Here is a 20,717-nt window from a genome sequence, read left to right as displayed (position 1 = left end):
GTGGTAACCAGAATTTAGTGGCAGACCACCTGAGTCGCCTTGAGCACATTAAAGGTGACTCCACTCCCATAAATGATAACTTCCCATTTGATAACTTACAAGCAGTATCTGAAGTAGTTCCTTGGTATGCACCTGTCGCTAATTATCTAGTTAGCCATACTTTTCCTGCAAACTTTACTAAGCACCAAAGAAACAAGATGAAAAGCGAGTCCAAATACTATGTATGGGATGATCCATATTTATGGAGGTGTAGTGCTAATCAGGTAATTAGACGGTGTGTTCCTCAATCAGAATTCCAGTCTATTTTAGAGGCCTGCCACTCATCTAAGAGTGGAGGACATTTTGGCCCTCAAAGAACAGCTAGAAAAATTCTAGACTGCGGATTCTAGTGGCCTACTCTTTTTAAGGACGCTGCTGAATTTTGTAAATCTTGTTCCCCATGCCAAAGGTTTGGTAATATATCAAAGAGGGACGAGATGCCTCGACAGCATATGCTTTTCTGTGAAATTTTTTATGTTTGGGGCATTGACTTCATGGGTCCATTTCCAAATTCTAACGGTTACTTTTATATACTGTTAGCTGTAGATTACGTTTCTAAATGAGTGGAAGCAATTCCTACCCGTACTGATGATGCTAACACTGTTGTTTTCTTTGTTAAAAACCATATTATCTGTCGCTTTGGATCACCACGAGCAATTGTGAGTGATCAAGGCACTCACTTTTGTAATAGGAGACTAACAGGATTACTGAAAAAGCATGGGATAATTCACAAAGTAGCAACAACTTATCATCCCCAGACCAATGGGCAAGTAGAAGTCTCTAACAGAGAGATTAAACATATTCTGGAGAAGATAGTAAAACCTCATAGGAAGGACTGGAGTGCCAGGCTACAAGATGCACTCTGGGCATATAGAACAGCGTACAAGACACCCATTGGGATGAGCCCCTTCCGCTTGGTATACGGAAAGGCCTGCCACCTACTTGTAGATGTGGAACACAAGGCTTTATGGGCTGTGAAGGACTGCAACATGAATCTTACGAAGGCTAGTGCTGAAAGAAAGCTGCAACTAGCAGAACTAGAGACCCTCCGCCTAGAAGCATATGACAACTACAGGCGTTACCAGGAGAAAATGAAGGCTATCCATGACAAGCACATAAAAAGGAAAGAATTCCAACCAGGGGAGTTAGTTCTACTATATAACTCCAGACTGAGGCTCATGCCAGGTAAACTGAGATCAAGATGGGAAGGTCCATACAGAGTAGAAAAGGTAGAGCCATACAGAGTTTTTCACCTGCGTCATCCTGTTAACTCCAAATTTCTTAAAGTTAATGGACATCGCCTAAAGCTTTACCATCGTGAGAAGATGAAGAATCAAAAGGAACTAGAGATCTTCCTCTTGGAAGATCCACCAAGAGAAGCTGAATGAGCCTAACAAGCGTCCAACTTAAGGACGTAAAAGCAAAGTGCTAGGTGGGAGACATCCCACCATGGTATGATCGTTCCGTTTCAATCTTAGTTTTATTTTTACTTTATTTGTTATGATGTTAATGACTCTTCTCATCATCCCTACATTTTGCTGCATACAGTTTGCATGTGTATTTTGCATATTAGTTTTATAAAAAAAAAAGCCCGCACGCGATGCGGTAGCGTCGCTGACGCGTCAGCGTCACAGGTGCAATAGGAAGAAAAGAAAAGTGAACAGCGACTCACGCGAAAGCGTGACTGGAGGCGTGCCTTAAGCACAAATATGCCCACGCGTCTGCGTCACCCACGCGGCCGCGTCATTTGAAAAATAGGCCTCCCACGTGTTCGCGTCACCCACGCGAATGCGTGACCCTAAAAATTCGACGTAAATAGGTGTATGGCAGCATGTTGTGATGGAGCTGGGCTGGCCTGATGCTAGAAGCACCAGCTACATCACGCGACCGTGTGCCCCATGCGGCCGCGTCGTTTTCAAAACATCACCACTCACGCGATCGCGTCAACCATGCGATCGCATCACCTTAAAAATTTTGGCAAATAGAGTTTGAAACAGAGAGTCACGCGAACGCGCGGCTGCTCTCGCGCCATTCGCACAATTCAAGTCACGCGACCGCGTGACTTACCCGTCCGCGTCACTTGACAAATTCACATGCCACGCGACCGCGTGACCCACGTGTCCGCCTCGCATGCAGCGCACTGAATATCCAGATCAACCAAACTATCTTATCTTTTCTTCTCCTAAATCCTTATTTTCTTTTCCTTTGTTATTTCTTTCTTCCCCCTTCTTCTTTTTCTACTCATTCCCACTTTTTACCTTCTCCTTCCTTATTTTTCACACCCATAATCAAGGTTCTTTTTTCTCTTTCTTTACTTTTTACTTTTCCTTATCAATTTTATTTATGTTTTAAATTTTTCTTTCCACCTTCATTATCTATATTTTCCCTTATTTTTCTTTCTTTCAATTCCTTTTAATTGGTGTTAAAAATTTATTTCAGTCTTTGTTTTCCATATCTTGCTTGTGGATTATTATGGTTTTGTTTGACAATTATATATTAATTTTCATAAGGGTCGCTTGCATGTTCAAATTTCCTACTCTCAATAACATCTTCATCATGCATGCCAAGTGTTTGTGAAAAAGCCCGTGTGGCATTGCATATTATTTTAATTTACTCTATTCCACTACTTTAATGCCTGCTTTTCAAAAAAATCCTTTTATATTTTATTAATTTAATTTAATTGTCAACACAAATAGGTTATTAGTTTGAAAGACTTGGTAATCTAACTTGGACATTGAATGCTTGATCTATGCTACTCATGCCTTTGCCAGCATGCCAATAAACATCTTGCATTTAATTGCCATCACATGCATTTACTATCTTACCTTTGATGACCTTTTCAAATGTAGTATAGACCATGTGTTAACGACATCCCCCTTTACCATGCATTGATTACCACTCATAATATTCGCTCCCTTGCTCGAACCCTTAGCTTTACATATTACTTTCTCTTCCCTTTTCAGGATGGCCACCAAGAAAGGAAAGGAGAAAGCTATTTCCAAACCACCAGCAAGGAGGGGAACAAAAAGAACATTAGTGGCAGAGCCATCTTCAACAGCAGTAAAGCCCTCAACAAAAAGAATTAAGAGGATCATTGATGAGCGGATAATTTATATGCTTTTTGGCATTGTTTTTACATAGTTTTTAGTATAATTCAGTTAGTTTTTAGCATATTTTTATCAGTTTTCAAATAAAAATCACATTTCTGGACTTTACTATGAGTTTGTGTGTTTTTCTGTGATTTCAGGTATTTTCTGGCTGAAATTGAGGGACTTGAGCAAAAATCAGATTCAGAGGTTGAAGAAGGACTGCAGATGCTGCTGGATTCTGACCTCCCTGCACTTAAAGTGGATTTTCTAGAGCTACAGAACTCCAAATTGTGCGCTCTTAATTGCGTTGGAAAGTAGACATCCAGATCTTTTCAGCAATATATAATAGTCTACACTTTGCCCGAGTTTAGACGACGCAAACTGGCGTTCAACGCCAGTTCAATGCTGCATTCTGGAGTTTAACGCCAGAAAAAGGTTACAAACTAGCGTTCAACTCCAAGAGAAGCCTATAAACATGTAAAGCTCAATGCTCAGCCGAAGCACACACAAAGTGGGGCCCAGAAATGGATTTCTGCACCATTTACTTATTTCTGTAAACCCTAGTAACTAGTTTAGCATAAATAGGACTTTTTACTATTGTATTAGACATCTTGGGACGTTTAGTTCTTAGATCATGGGGGCTGGCCTCTCGGGCATGCCTAGACTTTGTTCTTATGTATTTTCAACGGTAGATTTTCTACACACCATAGATTAAGGTGTGGAGCTCTGCTGTTCCTCATGAATTAATACAAAGTACTATTGTTTTTCTATTCAGTTCAAGCTTATTCCTATTCTAAGATATTCATTCGCACCTCAATATGAATGTGATGATCGTGACACTCATCATCATTCCCTATGAACGCGTGCCTGACAACCACTTCTGTTCTACCTTAGATTGAATGAGTATCTCTGAGATTCCTTAATCAGAGTCTTCGTGGTATAAGTTAGAATCCATGGACGGCCATTCTTTAGATCCGGAAAGTCTAAACCTTGTCTGTGGTATTCCGAGTAGGATCTGGGAAGGGATGGCTGTGACGAGCTTCAAACTCGCGAGTACTGGACATAGTGACAGACGCAAAAGGATAGTAAATCCTATTCCAGTATGATCGTGAACCGAAAGATGATTAGCCATGCAGTGACAGCGCATTGGACCATTTTCACTGAGAGGACAGGATGTAGCCATTGACAACGGTGATGCCTAACATACAGTTTGCCATAGAAAGGAGTATGAATGATTGGATGAAGACAGCAGGAAAGCAGAGGTTCAGGAGGAATGAAAGCATCTCTATACGCTTATCTGAAATTCTCACCAACGAATTACATAAGTACCTCTATCTTTACTTTACGTTTTATTTATCTTTTAATTAGAAAATCTCTATAACCATTTGAATCCGCCTGATTGAGATTTGCAAGGTGACCATAGCTTGCTTCAAGTCGACAATCTCCGTGGGATCGACCCTTACTCACGTAAGGTTTATTACTTGGACGACCCAGTACACTTGCTGGTTAGTTGTGCGAAGTTGTGATAATAAGTTGAGATTACAATTTTGCGTACCAAGTTGTTGGCGCCATTGATGATCACAATTTTGTGCACCAAGTTTTTGGTGCCGTTGCTGGGGATTGTTCGAGTTTGGACAACTGACGGTTCATCTGGTTGCTCAGATTAGGTAATTTTATTTTAATTTTAACCTTTTTGTTTTTATTATTCTTATTTTTGAAAAAAAATTTACTACTTTCAAAAATATAATTTTCTTCAGAATTTTTAAGAATGAATTCTAGAGTTTCATGAAGCACGTTGAAGCTTGGCTGGATGTAAAGCCATGTCTAATTCAGTTGGACCGAGGCTTCCACTTATCAGCATATGAAGTTGGATGAAGTATCAGCTGTTGTATGCCTAACTTGTATCTGCTAAAGCTTGGCTGGCCATTGGACATGTCTAGTATTTTGAACCGGAGCTTTCACTGAAAGCTTGGCTGGCTAGTGAGCCATGTCTAATTCCTGGACCGGAGCTTTAGACTAACAGTGCAAGATTCTTGGAATTCTTATTAAAAATTTTGGAATCCTTATTTTCCTTTTTCAAATTAATTTTCAAAAAACCAAAAAAAAATTTTTTTAAAATCATAAAATAAAAAATATTTGTTGTGTTTCTTGTTTGAGTCTTGAGTCAAATTTTAAGTTTGGTGTCAATTGCAAGCTCATCTCTTTCTTTTATTTTCGAAAATTCATGCATTGCATTCTTCATGATCTTCAAGTTGTTCTTGATGAATTTCTTTGTTTGATCTTTGCATTTTTATGTTTTGTGTCTTTTCATGTTTTTCATATGCATTCTTGAATTTATAGTGTCTAAAAATAAAAAATTTCTAAGTTTGGTGTCTTGCATGTTTTCTTTTCTTGAAAATTTTTCAAAAGTAAGTTCTTGATGTTCATCATGACAATCAAAGTGTTCTTGGTGTTCATCTTGATATTCATAGTGTTCTTGCATGCATCATGTGTTTTGATCCAAAATTCTCATGCATTGAGTCTTTTTGATGTTTTTCTCTCTCATCATTAAAAATTCAAAAATAAAAAATATCTTTCCCTTATTCTCTCATAAAATTTCGAAAATTTGATTTGATTTAGTCAAAAAGTTTTTAAATTTAGTGTTTCTTATGAGTCAAGTCAAATTTTCAATTTAAAAATTCTATCTTTTTCAAATCTTTTTCAAAAATCAAACTTTTTTCATTTGTCTTTCATATTTTCGAAAATTTCAAATTAATTTTTAAAATATTTTTCTTATTTTTAGTTCATATTTTCGAATTCAATGCTAACAATTAATGTGATTGATTCAAAAATAGTAAGTTTGTTACTTGCCTAATAAGAAAGGTTCAATCTTTAAATTTTAAAATCAAATCTTTTTATTTCTTGTTAGTCAAGTAATCAACTTTAATTTTCAAAATCAAATCTTTTTAAAATTCTTTTTCAAATCTTTTTCAAAATAAATTTCAATCACATCTTTTTCAAAATTTAATTTCAAAATCTTTTCTAACTTCTTATCTTTTCAAATTTGATTTTCAAATCTTTTTCAATTAACCACTTTACTTTTTGTTTGATTCTTATCTTTTTCAAAACTACCTAACTAACTCTCTCTTTAATTTTCAAAAATCCCTTCCCTTTTTTTCAAATTTCCTTTTTAATTAACTAATTGTTTTAATTTCAATTTAATTTGATTTTAATTTTAATTTTTGAATTCTAACTTTAATTTTAAAATATTTTTATTTTATTTTGTTTAATTTTCGAATTCTTCTCTTCCTCATCTCCTTCTATTTATTTATTCATCTACTAACACTTCTCTTCCACCCAAAAATTCGAACCCCATCTCCCTCTCTGTGTTCGAATTTTCCTCTTCTCCTTCTTATATTCTTCTCTTCTTATACTTTCATAAGGAATCCCTATACTGTGACATAGAGGATTCCATATTTTCTTTTGTGTTCTCTTATTTTTCATATGAGCAGGAACAAGGATAAGAACATTCTTGTTGAAGCTGATCCTGAACTTGAAAGGACTCTGAAGAGGAAGCTAAGGGAAGCTAAAGCTCAACTCTCTAGAGAAAATCTGATAGAAATTTTCGAAAAGGAAGAAGACATGGCCGAAAATAATGACAATGCAAGGAAAATGCTTGGTGACTTTACTATACCAAATTCCAATTTACATGGAAGAAGCATCTCAATCCCTGCCATTGGAGCAAACAATTTTGAGCTTAAACCTCAACTAGTTTCTCTGATGCAACAGAACTGCAAGTTTCATGGACTTCCATCTGAAGATCCTTTTCAGTTCTTAACTGAATTCTTGCAGATCTGTGATACTGTTAAGACCAATGGGGTTGACTCCGAGGTCTACAGGCTCATGCTTTTCCCGTTTGCTGTGAGAGACAAAGCTAGAATATGGTTGGACTCTCACCCTAAAGATAGCCTGAACTCTTGGGATAAGCTGGTCACGGCTTTCTTAGCCAAGTTCTTTCCTCCTCAAAAGCTTAGTAAGCTTAGAGTGGATGTTCAAACCTTTAGACAAAAAGAAGGTGAATCCATCTATGAAGCTTGGGAGAGATATAAGCAACTGACCAAAAAGTGTCCATCTGACATGCTTTCAGAATGGACCATCCTGGACATATTCTATGATGGTCTATCTGAGCTATAAAAGATGTCATTGGACCACTCTGCAGGTGGATCCATTCACCTAAAGAAAATGCCTGCAGAAGCTCAAGAACTCATTGACATGGTTGCTAACAACCAGTTTATGTACACTTCTGAGAGGAATCCTGTAAGTAATGGGATGCCTCAGAGGAAGGTAGTTCTTGAAATTGATGCTCTGAATGCTATATTGGCTCAAAATAAAATATTGACTCAGCAAGTCAATATGATTTCTCAGAGTCTGAATGGAATGCAAGCTGCATCCAATAGTACTCAAGAGGCATCTTCCGAAGAAGAAGCTTATGATCCTGAGAACCCTGCAATAGCAGAGGTGAATTACATGGGTGAACCTTATGGAAACACCTATAACCCCTCATGGAGAAATCATCCAAATTTCTCATGGAAGGATCAACAAAAGCCTCAACAAGGCTTTAATAATGGTGGAAGAAACAGGTTTAACAATAGTAAACCTTTTCCATCATCTACTCAGCAACAGACAGTGAATTCTGAGCAGAATCCATCTAGCTTGGCAAATATAGTCTCTGATCTATCTAAGGCCATTGTGAGTTTCATGAATGAAATAAGGTCCTCCATTAGAAATTTGGAGGCACAAGTTGGCCAGCTGAGTAAAAGAGTCACTGAAACTCCTCCTAGTACTCTCCCAAGCAATACAGAAGAAAATCCAAAGAGAGAGTGCAAGGCCATTGATTTAACCATCATGGCCGAACCTACAAGGGAGCGGGAGGACGTGAATCATAGTGGAGAAGACCTCCTGGGATGTCCAGTGACCAATAAGGAGTGTCCCTTAGAGGAACCAAAGGAATCTGAGGCTCATCTAGAGACCATAGAGATTCCAATGAACCTCCTTCTGCCCTTCATGAGCTCGGATGAGTATTCTTCTTCTAAAGAGAATGAAGATGTTAATGAAGAGCAAGTTGCCAAGTATCTTGGTGCAATCATGAAGCTGAATACCAAATTATTTGGTAATGAGACTTGGGAAGATGAACCTCCATTGCTCACCAATGAACTGAATGCATTGGATAGGCAAAAATTACCTCAAAAGAAGCAAGATCCTGGTAAATTCTTAATACCCTGTAACATAGGTACCATGACCTTTGAGAAGGCTCTGTGTGACCTGGGGTTAAGAATAAACTTAATGCCACTCTCTGTAATGGAGAAACTAGAAATCCTTGAGGTACAGGCTGCCGATTTCTCATTGGAGATGGCAGACAAATCTATGAAAATGGCTTATGGACAAGTAGAGGACGTGTTAGTAAAGGTTGAAGCCCTTTACATCCCTGCTGATTTCATAATCCTGGACACTGGGAAGGATGAGGATGAATCCATCATCCTTGGAAGACCCTTCCTAGCCACAGCAAATGCTGTGATTGATGTGGACAGAGGAGAATTGGTCATTCAACTGAATGAAGACTACCTTGTGTTCAAGACTCAAGGTCCTCCTTCTGTAACCATGGAGAGGAAGCATGAAAAGCTTCTCTCACTACAGAGTCAACCAAAGCTCCCACAGTCAAACTCTAAGTTTGGTGTTGGAAGGCCACAACCAAACTCTAAGTTTGGTGTTGAACTCCCATATCCAAACTCTAAGTTTGGTGTTGGGAAGCCTCAACAATGCTCTGAACATCTGTGAGGCTCCATGAGAGCTAACTGTCAAGCTATTGACATTAAAGAAGCGCTTGTTGGGAGGCAACCCAATATATTTAATTATACTACTTTTATGTTTATTTTGTGTTTTATTAGGTTGATGATCATGTGGAGTCACAAAAACTACTGAAAAATCAAAAACAAAATGAAAAACAGAATGAAAAACTGCACACCCTAGAGGAAGAACTTACTGGCATTTGAACGCCAGTAAGGGTAGCAGGATGGGCGTTAAACGCCCAGTCTGGCACCATTCTGGGCATTTAACGCCAGAAACAATCACCAGACTAGCGTTTAACGCAAGAACAGAGCATGACACTGGCGTTAAATGCCAGAAACAAGCAGCAGTCTGGCGTTTAAATGCCAGGATTGCACCCAGAGGAAAGCTAACGTTAAACACCATAAACAATCATAGAGCTGGCGTTTAACGCCAGAAACAAGCTACATTTGGGCGTCTAATGCCAGAACCAAGCATGGAAGTGGCGTTAAACGCCAGAATTTCATGCATAGGGCATTTTACACGCCTAAAAGGTGCAGGGATGTGAAATCCTTGACACCTCAGGATCTGTGGACCCCACAGGATCCCCACCTACCTCAACTCACCTTCTCCCTCTTCTTCACACAATCCAATAACCCTCTTCCCCAAACACCCTTCGCCAATCAACTCAACCACTTTTCCCCATTACCCTTTCACCAATCACCTCCACCACACTTTCCCATAAACCCCACCTACCTCCAAATTCAAAATCACTTTCCCACCCAAACCCACCCTAAATGACCGAACCCTATAACCCCTCTCCCTCCACTATATAAACCCCTCATTCCTTCTTCATTTTCACACAACACTACCCTCTCTTCTCCCCTTGGCCGAAATACACACATCTCTCCCTCTCCTCCATCTTTTCTTCTTCTTCTCCTTCTTTCTCTGTTCTTTTGCTCGAGGACGAGCAACATTCTAAGTTTGGTGTGGTAAAAAGCATAGATTTTTGTTTTTTTTTCATAACCATCAATGGCATCTAAGGCCAGAGAATCCTCAAGAAAGAGGAAAGGGAAGTCAATTGCTTCCACCTCTGAGTCATGGAAAATGGAGAGATTCATCTCAAAAGTCCATCAAAACCACTTCTATGAAGTTGTGGCCAAGAAGAAAGTGATCCCCAAGGTTCCTTTCAAACTCAAGAAGAATGAGTATCCAGAGATCCGACTTGAAATCCAAAGAAGAGGTTTGGAAGTCCTCACCAACCCCATTCAACAAGTCGGGATCCTAATGATTCAAGAGTTCTATGCAAACTCATGGATCACTAGGAACCATGATCAAAGTGTGAACCTGAATCCAAAGCATTGGCTTACAATGGTTCGGGAGAAATACTTAGATTTCAGTCCGGAAAATGTAAGCCTGGCATTCAACTTGCCAATGATGGAAGAAAACGCACGCCCCTACACAAGAAGGGTCAACTTTGATCAAAGGTTGGACCAAGTCCTCATAGACATATGTGAGGAAGGAGCTCAATGGAAAATTGACTCAAGAGGCAAGCCGGTTCAATTAAGAAGGCATGACCTCAAACCAGTGGCTAGGGGATGGCTAGAGTTCATTCAACGCTCAATCATTCCTACTAGCAACCGGTTTGAAGTTACTATAGACCGGGCCATCATGATCCATAGTATCATGATTGGGGAGGAAGTGGAGGTTCCTGAGATTATACCTCAAGAACTCTACAAGGTGGCTGACAAGTCCTCCACTTGGGCAAGGTTAGCCTTTCCTCACCTCATATATCACCTCTGCAATTCAGCTGGAATTGACATAGAAGGAGACATCCTCATTGAAGAGGACAAGCCCATCACTAAGAAAAGGATGGAGCAAATAAGAGATCATGGACCTCAACAAGAGCATGAGGAAATTCCTCACCATGAAATCCCTAAGATGCCTCAGGGGATGCACTTTCCTCCACAGAACTATTGGGAACAAATCAACACCTCCCTAGGAGAATTAAGTTCCAACATGGGACAACTAAGGGTGGAGCACCAAGAGCACTCCATCATCCTCCATGAGATTAGAGAAGATAAAAGAGCTGTGAGGGAGGAGCAACAAAGACAAGGAAGAGACATAAAGGAGCTCAAGAGCACCATTGGTTCTTCAAGAAGAGGAAGACGCCACCCTTACTAAGGTGGACTCATTCCTTAATCTCCTTGTCTATTTATTTTACTGTTTTTCAATTTTTGAGCTTTATGTTTTATTTATGTTTGTGTCTTTACTATATGATCACTAGTGTCTAAGTGTCTATGCCTTAAAGTTATGAATATAAATCCATCACCTCTCTTAAATGAAAAATTGTTTTAAAAACAAAAGAACAAGAAGTACAGGGTTTCGAATTCATCCTTGAAACTAGTTTAATTTTTTTGATGTGGTGACAATACTTTTTGTTTTCTAAATGAATACTTGAACAGTGCATATGTCTTTTGAAGTTGTTGTTTATGAATGTTAAATATGTTGGCTCTTGAAAGAATGATGAAAAGGAGACATGTTATTTGATAATCTGAAAAATCATAAAAATGATTTTTGATGTAAGAAAAAGCAGTGAATACAAAAGCTTGTAGAAAAAGAAAAAAGAAAAAAAATAGCGAAAAAAAAGAAAGAAAAAGAAAAAACAAGTAGAAAAAGCCAAAAGCTCTTTAAACCAAAAGGCAAGAGAAAAAAGCCAATAGCCCTTAAAACCAAAAGGCAAGGGTAAAAAGGATCCAAGGCTTTGAGCATCAGTGGATAGGAGGGCCTAAAGGAATAAAATCCTGGCTTAAGCGGCTAAACCAAGCTGTTCCTAACCATGTGCTTGGGGCGTGAAGGTGTCAAGTGAATACTTGAGACTGAGCAGTTAAAGTCAAGGTCCAAAGCAAAAAAAGAGTGTGCTTAAGAACCCTGGACACCTTTAATTGGGGACTTTAGCAAAGCTAAGTCACAATCTGAAAAGGTTCACCCAGTTATGTGTCTGTGGCATTATGTATCCGGTGGTAATACTGGAAAACAAAGTGCTTAGGGCCATGGCCAAGACTCATAAAGTAGCTGTGTTCAAGAATCAACATACTGAACTAGGAGAATCAATAACACTATCTAAACTCTGAGTTCCTATAGATGCTAATCATTCTGAACTTCAATGGATAAAGTGAGATGCCAAAACTATTCAAGAGGTGAAAAGCTACAAGTCCCGCTCATCTGATTGGAGCTAAGTTTCATTGATATTTTAGAATTTATAGTATATTCTCTTCTTTTTATCCTATTTTATTTTCATTTGCTTGGGGACAAGCAACAATTTAAGTTTGGTGTTGTGATGAGCGGATAATTTATACGCTTTTTGGCATTATTTTTACATAGTTTTTAGTATAATTTAGTTAGTTTTTAGCATATTTTTATTAGTTTTTAAATAAAAATCACATTTCTGGACTTTACTATGAGTTTGTGTGTTTTTCTGTGATTTCAGGTATTTTCTGGCTGAAATTGAGGGACTTGAGCAAAAATCAGATTCAGAGGTTGAAGAAGGACTGCAGATGCTGCTGGATTCTGACCTCCCTGCACTCAAAGTGGATTTTCTGGAGCTACAGAACTCCAAATTGCGCGCTCTCAATTGCATTGGAATGTAGACATCCAGGACTTTCCCGTAGTATATAATAGTCCATACTTTGCCCGAGATTAGAGGATGCAAACTGGCGTTCAACGCCAGTTCCATGCTGCATTCTGGAGCTAAATGCCAAAAACAGGTTGCAAAGTGAAGTTAAACGCCAGAAACAGGTTCAAACTGGCGTTCAACTCCAAGAAAAGCCTCTACACGTGTAAAGCTCAATGCTCAGCCCAAGCACACACAAAGTGGGCCCCAAAAATGGATTTCTGCACCATTTACTTATTTTTGTAAACCCTAGTAACTAGTTTAGCATAAATAGGACTTTTTACTACTGTATTAGACGTCTTGGGATGTTTAGTTCTTAGATCATGGGGGTTGCCCTCTCGGCCATGCCTAGACATTGTTCTTATGTATTTTCAACGGTAGAGTTTCTACACACCATAGATTAAGGTGTGGAGCTCTGCTGTTCCTCATGAATTAATTCAAAGTACTATTGTTTTTCTATTCAATTCAAGCTTATTCCTATTCTAAGATATTCATTCGCACCACAATATGAATGTGATGATCGTGACACTCATCATCATTCCTTATGAACGCGTGCCTGACAACCACTTCCGTTCTACCTTAGATTGAATGAGTATCTCTGAGATTCCTTAATCAGAGTCTTCGTGGTATAAGTTAGAATCTATGGACGGCCATTCTTGAGATCCGGAAAGTATAAACCTTGTCTGTGGTATTCCGAGTAGGATCTGGGAAGGGATGGCTATGACGAGCTTCAAACTCGCGAGTGCTGGGCGTAGTGACAGACGCAAAAGGATAGTAAATCCTATTCCAGTATGATCGAGAACCAACAGATGATTAGCCATGCAGTGACAGCGCATTGGACCATTTTCACTGAGAGGACAGGATGTAGCCATTGACAACGGTAATGCCTAACATACAGCTTGCCATAGAGAGGAGTATGAATGATTGGATGAAGACAGTAGGAAAGCAGAGGTTCAGGAGGAACGAAAGCATCTCTATAAGCTTATCTGAAATTCTCACCAATGAATTACATAAGTACCTCTATCTTTACTTTACGTTTTATTTATCTTTTAATTATAAAATCTCTATAACCATTTGAATCCGCCTGACTGAGATTTGGAAGGTGACCATAGCTTGCTTCAAGCCGACAATCTCCGTAGGATCGACCCTTACTCACGTAAGGTTTATTACTTGGACGACCCAGTGCACTTGCTGGTTAGTTGTGCAAAGTTGTGATAAAGAGTTGAGATTATAATTGTGCGTAGCAAGTTGTTGGCGCCATTGATGATCACAATTTCGTGCACCAATCATCAAGGTTGATGAAAAAGAAAAAGATTTTTCAGCAAAGGACTGCGCGGTTTCCTAATCGCTACTATGAGTAGATGTACCCCATCCTGGCAGAGAGGAATTACCACATTGTTGAATTGGTTGAGCCGCAAATTGAACAAAGACAATGGGAATTCCTACGGAGACAGCCAAGGCAGGTTAATCCCTCATGGGTAGTAGAATTCTACTCCAACTTTCACATGCCAACCATGCAGTCTATCTATGTCCGTCAGAAGCAAGTCCCCCTGCTCCAGAAGGATTGGACACATTCCAAGAAGCCTCACTCAAATGCCAGACATACCAATTTGACTGGGTCGCCGTTCTCAGAGTAATAGCACAACCTGGCAGCTTATGGATCTACGGATACCATCGATCCCGACCAAAAGGGATATTGGCTTCAGCACTTACCTTGGAGGCTAGAGTATGGGCACAAATCATGTCTCATTATGTCTTTCCGAGTACTCACAAGTCCTCCTTCACTACAGACATGGCTGTTTTACTCTGGTGTATCCTTACAGACCAGCACCTTAATTTACCAAGACACATCCGGAATGCAATGGGACACGTACAGATAGTGGGCAACCTACCTTTTCCTGCCTTGGTTTCAGATCTCGTCTCAGCTGCCGGAGTCACCTACAGAGCTGGGGACACCAAAGGCTTCCTTGCACGGGATGATCAATACGTCCCTAACGGGAAATATATCAGACCATCAATAGCCACTACAAGCCAGCCTACAGGATCGGCTGAAGACATTCCTCCTTCAACACCACAAGCACCTACAACAAACCAACTGCTCCATCAGATACTTGAAAGGTTGGATCGGCAGGAACACAAAGCAAAGCTAAGAGAGCGCCGTAACAAACGCCGATTCACATACCTCAAAATCCACCTCATTTACCAGCACAGGGAGCCATGATGATCCCAATGGTGGAGATGCTGCTACCAGTCCCCCTCTGTTCCTGACAGATGGCACCGAGGACGGTGCAAAGCCTTAAGTGTAGGGAGGTCGGTCAGTACCTGACTTTCGGAGGTAATTTCTTTTCCTTAAACACCAATAAAATAGGATATTTAGTTAATTTTTCTTTTGTTAGGATAGGATAAATTGCATAGTAATAATTAGTTGCATGCATGTTCTACTTGATTGAAAATAATAAGTTTCTTCTAAGACCCTATTTTTTGAAAAATTTTACTAATTTAAATCAAAACCTTTGTGTAAACTTGTTTGAAGTTGTATTTGGAACATAGTTTAAAAAAGCTAAGAACACACAACCTATGAGATTTGAGCTTATTTATATGGTTACATTATTTAACCATAAATATTTTATTATTGTGTGTTTGCTTCTCTATGATTGTAATCTTATTTTGTTTCATCCTATATGTCCAATGTTTAATATGTTATATGCATGCGTATGATTGAGGCCATTATTTGTTTAGCTCACTTATCCCAAATAAGCCTACCCTTTAAATTACCTTTGTTAGCCACTTTAAGCCTTTTTATCCCATTCGTTCTATATTTTACCACATTACTAGCTTTAAGCGGAAAAACAATTAAATATCCCGATTGAATCTTTGGTTAGCTTAAGATAGGAATGGTGTGTTAATTGAGTATGGGAAATTTGTGGGAACAAGGGATAATAAGGGAATATGTCATGATAAAATAGATGGGAATTTGGGTATCTACTCATGTGAGACAAGAAAAATTAAAAATCCATGTGCATTGTGAATGTTATGTTTACTTTTATTCTAATAAAAAAATAAAAAAATATTCAATAAATAAGTAAATAAATAAGGGGACAAAATTATCCCAATGTTAAGTTAATGAAAAATCAATGCATATGTGATAAAATTAAAGAAAAATTGATACATGAGTATGTAATGCAAAAGTGAAGACTATGGGTAGCTAGGCATGATTCTAAAGTTATATAGAGTATATGTATGTTAGGTAAAATCTTAGGTTAATTAAAGATTCAATTCATAAAGCTCACTTAGCCATATACATATACCCTTACCCTTACATTAGCCCAATTACAACCTTGAAAAGACTTCATGATGTTTGCATTGGTATGTTAAATATTGTTGATTGGTTAGGTGAAGAACAATTTTTAGAAAGCATGACTAGAGAAGAGTAGAGTGATTATCCTATACACCTGAGTGATTTGAGTGCACATACACTACCAGTAAGGGTTCAGTGCTTAATTCTATGTTCCCTGCTTTCATGAGCTGTCTTCTTACAATGTTACCTGTATTTACTATATGAATTGAGTTAGTGGAATCTAATTTATATTTGTCTTGAAGAGCTTACTTACTTCTAACCAAGTAGACAAGAAATATATAGTTACACTTTCATATATAGGTTGCATTGCATTTCATGAGTTTTACATGTCCCTATTCATTTACTTTATCTCCTTTAACTAAGCATGAGGACATGCTAATGTTTAAGTGTGGGGAGATTGATAAACCATTATTTTATGATTTATATTGTGTTTAATTGGGTGGTTTTATCAATTCTTTACCCACTTATTCATATGATAAGCATGTATTTACAATTCCTTCCCAAAATTACTCCATGATTGAAAACTTGCTTTCTAGAGACTTTTAATTATGTATTTTAATTCTCCTTTATCCCATTCGATGCCGTGATTTATGTGTTAAGTGTTTCAGGCTTCATAGGGCATGAATGGATTGGAAATTGGAGAGGAGGCTTGCAAAAATGGATGGAACACAAGAAACTAAGGAGATGACCAACGAGCAATGACGCGAGCGCATGACCCACGCGAACGCGCGAAATGAAGAATTCGCAGTGACGTGGACGCGTGCTTGACGTGAACGCGTGGATTGGAGTCTGCAGGCATGATGCGAACGCATGGACGATGCGAACGCGTGACAAGGAAAATCGCTGCCTGACGCGAACGTGTGGACGACGCGTACGCGTGACCTGCGCGATCTGCAAAAATAACTGAATAAGCTGGGGGCGATTTCTGGCCGCTTTTTGACCCAGTTTTTGGCCCAGAAACACAGATTAAACCTAGGGAACATGCAGAGACTCAAGACGCATCCACACACATTGAGATTCATACATTAGGATTGCTCTCAGTTTTAGATCTGAGTTTTTAGAGTTACATTACATTGATAGTTTATGTTTCTGCTTGGATTTTTGGATGCTGAAAGTCATTACCTCCGTTGAAGACATTACTTTAGTATGTTTCCTTACTCTTTTATTTTTAATTAGTTGCTCATTGACCCTATTCAATTGAGTATGTTACATTTTGAATTTATTAATATATGAAGTTATTTTTATTTTAATTAATTTTAATTCTCTATTTTATTTTAATCAATTATGTCTTCTCATAATTTTATGATTATCAATTTCATGTCAATGGAGTAGAATTTTCACTTGACATGGGATTGATTAAGAGGTGATACTTGAGTTGGAATGCTCAAGTGCTTGGTTAAACTGGACATTATTAGCTAACTTCAAACTTACTAACACTAGACCTCCCCAAGGGAGAGGACTAGGACCTGAGGGTAAGAGCTAGTTCAATCACCATATCTTTCCTTATTTGGTAAGGGAAAATCGGGTGAGAATAACAACTTTTTTACACCACACTTGAGAAGATCCCAATAAGGATAGAAGTTCCGCTTAATTATTCCCCCAGTCAAGGTCTTTTATTCAGAATATCAATAATTATTTTCAGTTTATTTTTATTGCCTTAGTTCACAATTATTACCCGTTATCAAAATCAACTTTCTGGGAATTTTCTGATTAATAAATTAGCACTCTTACCTGCAACTCGTTGGGAGACGACCTGGAACTCATACTCCTAGTATTTTATTTCTAAATTTTGTGACAACCCTTTTTAAATTGGTGAGGCAGATCTTAGCTGGTTAAGAGCTATACGTGCAACGCTATCTCTTAATTGAAATCTTTTAATTGGTTAACTTCTGCCACGCATCACCTCCGTTGACGATACTATTCTAGTTTGTTTCCTTACTTACTCTTTTATTTATTCCATATTCTTAATTCTTGTTTAGAGTGGTAATTGGATTATTTTCATGGATTGTTAGCGAAAAAGATTACTTTTATCTTTAATTAATTTTCAAAGCTTTATTTTATTCGATTCATCATGTCTTCTTTTTATATTTCTACAAGCGTTATATTCATGTCAATGGAGTAGATCCCCTACTTGACATGGGGTTGATTAAAAGGAAACACTTGAGTTGGAAGGCTTAAGTGATGATTAAACTGGAAGTTGTTGGCTAGTTCTATATTTACTAACGCTAGACCTTCCCAAGGGAGAGGACTAGGATTTGCGAATAAGAGCTAGCTCAATCACTTGACTTTCCTTTATTTAGTAAGGGTTAACTAAGTGAAAACAACAACCTTTTTTGATACTACACTTAAGAGATCCCAACAAGGATAGAACTTTCGATTAATCATTCCCCCAGTCAAGGCTTTTTATTTAGAATATTACAAGTCTCCTTTAACTTTTGTTGCTTTAATTTATAATTATTTAATTGCTCATTATTCAACTCTCAAATTCTCTTGGAGACTCCTGATTAATAAATTAGCATCCTTTCTAGCAACTCGTTGGGAGATGACCTGGGACTCATACTCCCAGTATTTTTATTCTAAACTTTTTGTGACAACCCTTCTAAATTGATGAGGCAGATTTTTGCTGGTTAAGAGCTATACTCGCAACGCTATTCTATTATATTATAATATCTTAATTGGTCTAACTTCTGCCGCTCGTTAGTTTTTGGCGCCGTTGCCGGGGAGTTGCAATTGTGTGCTAAATTATTAATTAGTATACATATTTTTAATTTTAATTGCATATTTTATTTTTCTTTTATTACCTTGAGCTATATGTTTCTTTCATTGAATGACGCGTTCACTGCCTGATCTGAGCTTAGCAGCATTTGATCCTGAAATTGAAAGAACTCTTTCAAGAATTAGGCGAGCTCAGCGCAGGTTAGCCTCAGAGGGTGGTGAAGTGATTGTTATCGATTCACCAGTCTCATCTAAAGGCGAATCTGAACCGCCATATGAGAGAGAAACAAGCTTCTTTACTACTGATTCAGTTGATTCATGTGCAGATAACTTGGCAGCACCTAGGAGTATTACTCTCCAGGAAGCTGGAGCTCCAGATTTTACACTGCAACTGTATCAAGTGCATCATCCAACTCTGGCTGCAGATTTTTTGGTTAAGACTGCATTGATCAACTTGATGCCCAAGTTTCATGGCTTAGCTGCTCAGGAGCCTATCAAGCACCTCAGGGATTTTCAGACAGCCTGTTCTATTGTAAGGCATCATGGTGCGAATGAAACTTCTATTCTGTTGAGGGAAAGGTGAGGGAGTGGTACTACTCCCAACCTGAAGCAACTGTTACCAACTGGAATACGCTCAGGAGAGAATTTTTGGAAAAATACTTTCCAGCTGAAGTTACAGATAGACTGAGGAAAGAGATCTCCTGCATTGTTCAAGGAAAATCAGAAACTCTTTATGAGTACTGGAAGCGCTTTAAGAACCTTCTAGACTTATGCCCCCATCACAGGATTGACAGGTTAGTGTTGATTAGTTACTTTACTCAAGGCATGAAGCCTAGGGATAAAACTACACTAGATGGTGCTAGTAATGGTTCTCTGAAGAAGTACAAGACCGCAGATGAAGCATGGCAACTAATCAACGACTTAGCTGAGTCTACCAGGAATCAAAGGCACAGGAATAGCCACTCAAAAGCTGTTACAGAGGTTTTCTCTAGCAGTAAAACTACTGCTCTTACACAGAGTATATGTGAAATGACCAACCTAGTAAAGCAAATGCAGTTGAACCAACAACAACAAGCTCAGCCTCCCCCACCACAACAAAGCCAACAGCTAGTCCCACAAAGAGTATGCAGAATATGTGCTGATTATAGTCATTTTACTGATGAATGCCCACAACTCCAACAAGAAGTCAACACTGTGGCAGCTACTCATAACTTCTATGACCGCCTGAATCAAGGATACAATCAACAAGGCAGCAACTACAGCCGAGGTGGAAACTATAACCAAGGATGGTCCAACTAAGGTTGGAGAGATAATTCCAACCATGGCTGGAGGGACAGCTATAACAGAGGAGACAGAGATAACAATGGAAACCAGAGGTGGAATAATAACAACAGACAGCAGAATCAGAACCAACCTTACAGAGTTCCTCACCTAAGACAGTCACAAGGACCCCAGCATAAGCAATAACAAGTCCCACAGATCACTTATCCTACTTCCTCATCAAATGATGAGATGCTTCGTTCTCTTGCACAAGGACAACAAGACATGCAGACTACATTGAACTCTACTCTAAATGGTCTGAATGCCACCTTCAAACTCTCGCCGCCCGGATAGATTCATTACATACTTCCACTAACCAATCTTTAAGCTCCAGTGGAATTCCTTCTCAATCCTAACCTAATCCCAAGGGTGGCATCATGCCATCACTTTAAGGTCCGAAACCACACTGCCAGAGAAGAATCAGGAAGAGCCAAGCCCAATAGAACACGCCCTAATTGAAGACTCGCTAAACGTGGAAGATGCTGAAATGGAAGATGCTGAAGAGGAAGTTGAAGTACAAGACAAGGTTGAAGAAGAAGTAGCTCAGCCAAGGAATAGAGTACCAAAGGATGCAGAGGCTGCAATTGGTGCCATTCCTATCCCATTTCCATACCTTGCAAGGAAGTCCAAAAAGCAGATGGAACTTTATCCCAAAATAGTAGAAATTTTAAAAAAGGTTGAGGTAACTATTCCCCTTTTTGATGTTATTCAGCAAGTACCT

At 38.7% G+C, this 20,717-nt stretch overlaps 2 non-coding genes across 2 annotated transcripts; both read right to left on the bottom strand.

The window, feature by feature from the left end:
- Positions 1–7,142: 7,142 nt before the first annotated feature.
- Positions 7,143–7,246, bottom strand: LOC148553370 (small nucleolar RNA R71). Its single transcript, XR_015893574.1, has one exon. It is a non-coding gene; the product is annotated as a small nucleolar RNA R71 (small nucleolar RNA).
- Positions 7,247–19,357: 12,111 nt separating this feature from the next.
- LOC148553369 (small nucleolar RNA R71) lies at positions 19,358–19,464 on the bottom strand. Its single transcript, XR_015893543.1, has one exon. It is a non-coding gene; the product is annotated as a small nucleolar RNA R71 (small nucleolar RNA).
- Between the last annotated feature and the right edge of the window lie 1,253 nt (positions 19,465–20,717).

The sequence above is a fragment of the Arachis ipaensis genome, chromosome B7 (genome assembly GCF_059453495.1).
Source record: "Arachis ipaensis isolate K30076 ecotype BB chromosome B7, ASM5945349v1, whole genome shotgun sequence".
NCBI classification, from domain to species: domain Eukaryota; kingdom Viridiplantae; phylum Streptophyta; class Magnoliopsida; order Fabales; family Fabaceae; genus Arachis; species Arachis ipaensis.
The sequence above is the reverse complement of the archived record's forward strand: the minus strand, read 5'-3'. Positions and strand labels throughout refer to the sequence as shown.